This window comes from Apis dorsata, unplaced genomic scaffold, assembly GCF_000469605.1.
Source record: "Apis dorsata unplaced genomic scaffold, Apis dorsata 1.3 scaffold_655, whole genome shotgun sequence".
Lineage (NCBI taxonomy): Eukaryota > Metazoa > Arthropoda > Insecta > Hymenoptera > Apidae > Apis > Apis dorsata.
This window is the reverse complement of record NW_006263844.1, coordinates 135,585-138,421: the sequence shown is the minus strand read 5'-3', so window position 1 is coordinate 138,421 and position 2,837 is coordinate 135,585.

Genomic DNA, 2,837 nt, shown 5'->3' with positions numbered 1-2,837 from the left:
ATATATATATTATCCTATCATTTATATATATCATTCTATATATTAATTAAGTCATCATATATTCATCCATACGTATATTCTGCATGTGTCCGTTGGTATTTCAATTTTTCTCGATAAGTGACAAGACTGGCTATGGACGTTATACCGAAACGCAACCAGGCGGTAAGTAGAAGAATTAAGTGCAACGACGCGTCTCCCGACACGGATATTACGTTTTATGCTCGAGTCACGTCTAGTCGGGCTCTATTGTGACAGGCAAAGTGCACTACTCTACGTTCAAGCGCTCCACCTATTGAAAATTCATGTCAACTACGGGCCGTAAAAATTTTAACGCATCTCCGCCACACAGAAAAGCCGTACGCGCAAATCTTTTTCCTATTCTTTTAATCACGATCCTTTAATTTTCCAAAATTGTTTTCGACCATGTAGACATCGATAAAAATATCACGACGAATTTGAAATACATTTTCATTAATCATTCGGATATTTTATTCCAATCATCCATTTGTATTTCTCATCCTTATTATACCTTATTATTTTATCTTCCATTTCGATTTTGAACGTGGAGAGTGACGCGATAATGCGACGTGATGCAATTGCAGAAACCATGTGGATGATGAAACGTCGACTGTTCGTCAACCGCAATACGCATCAACCTCGTTATCATCCTGCAGGACGTTCTTGGCGTTGCGACAGCGCGCGCGTTTCCGCTGGCTAAATCAGTTACTGCTGCTGTCCGTGTTTCCTATCCGGATATTCCACCTCGATACAGATCTGTCGCGCTATTTCGCGTTGCTCCATTCACGAGAATAGATTTCCCCCACCACTTTTATCCATTTCCATCCACCGATGAGTTTGTTGCTCCATTCCTTCGCCCTTGTTATCGTGTCAATGATTCAAAGATTTTTTTTATCGTGTGAAATGGTATGACATCTGACGATCTATCAACGGTGGGTAACGATGAGCAAAATTTTAAGAATAAAGTTAAAATCAAAGAGTGTCGAGTAATCATTAATTGTAACGATGAACGAAGTTATACGAAGAGCGGTTAATTATAGTAATAGTGAATAATAATAGAAAATAAATGTAACTAACTTAACGAATAAATGTAATTAACTTAAATAGCTTGAATTAACTAAAGTAACTAAAGTTACTTAAATAACTTTGCTCGAAATTTTAATTAATTAATTTTATTTCGCTTAGTGTCTAATTTTGGATTTGATTATTCGATATCTTCGAAATTTTCGAGCATGTGATTCTTTCGAATAAAATTTCATTGTTATGAACATTCGAGCGATTTCATTATAATTTTGTTCTAACTTTTATAGTATTTTTCATGGTCATTGAATTTATGCATATGTATTAAGTTGTTTTCACCACATGAAGTTGCCAATTTTAAAATAAATGTAAACTCTATTTAACCTATATTTTGCTTAGCATATTTTGTTTTATTATATTTCTTTTGTGTAATAAGTTTTTTTTGTATCAGTTTAACTGTTTTTTGATAACGAATTTAAAATATTATTCCTGTACGAATTTAAACTAGATCACAGCAGTGCAATTGAAACATATCGAAATATTAGGTTAGCTTTCAGAGATTTTATCAATGAGAGAGAAATTCGACGGTTTCAAAAATTCAAATCTAGAAATAAGAATCTGAGAAATAAGTCTCGAGCTAGACCGAAATCCATATTAAACAAAGATAAATTGAGAGGCAAAGTGAAAACAGAGTTAAACGTATCTCGAATGACAGTTTTCAGATATTTGTGTACAATGGGTAAAGTGAAAAAATTGGAAAAGGGAAATCAAAAATTACGGCGTTTGGAATTATGCTTATCGCGTAAAGCTTGAAATGGTAGAAATCTATTTTTGAATAAAATTATAACCTCTGATGAGAAATGGATACGATAATCATATATTTGGATTTGGACAATGGTTGGATGCTAATGAAAATCGTAAACAAATGCCGAAACTACCATTACGGTCAAAAGAAGTTATAGTTACTGTATACTGACTGTAAAGAAAATAATTCATTGTTCTTTTCTGAATAATAATAGCATTCTACTGCCAAGAAATTGACTAAGAAACAACCCATAATAGTCAATAGACATGGACCTATTCTTCCGCACAATACTCGATCGATAAATCACAAACTACCATACTCACAGATATTTCATCAATTAATTGTGTTTCGCTATTTACAGTTGTTTTTAAGAAATAAAATATTCGAGAAATTGTAATCGCAGCATTCGAAAAATTTCTTCGTGTTGTTAAAGTTTTATAAAAATATGATACGTCAATTGGAATAGTTCATATTTTGATCGAATAAAGATTATAATTTCGAAAATATATCGTTTTTCTTTCGACCAATAAAAACCAATAATTTTGAATGAATGAATGACCCAATAATTATATTATTTATAAGATCAAATACGATCGAACTAATTTAAAATTGGCATTGCAAAGGTGATGATTATAATATCTACATGTATTCAAATATATATATACACATATAGTTATATATAGTGCCAAAAGTGGAATCAATTCGAATGAAAAGAAAAACAATTCTTTCTCTTCGTTTCTCACGAAATTGCATTTCGATTTCGACACACGTAACACAATACGAGAGTTCGTTTCACATGCGTGTACTGTTCGACAAAAAATTGAACGATAAGGCTTTAACAAGCGTGATTACAGCGTTTAACGATTGGAATGAAGGAATGAAAAGCTCGATGACGAACCGGTTTTGACATAATTGCGGGAAAAACAATCATTCGAATAAAATGTGAAAATTCAAGGGAAATCTATCGTTTCGGAAAATAATAATTAATTACGTA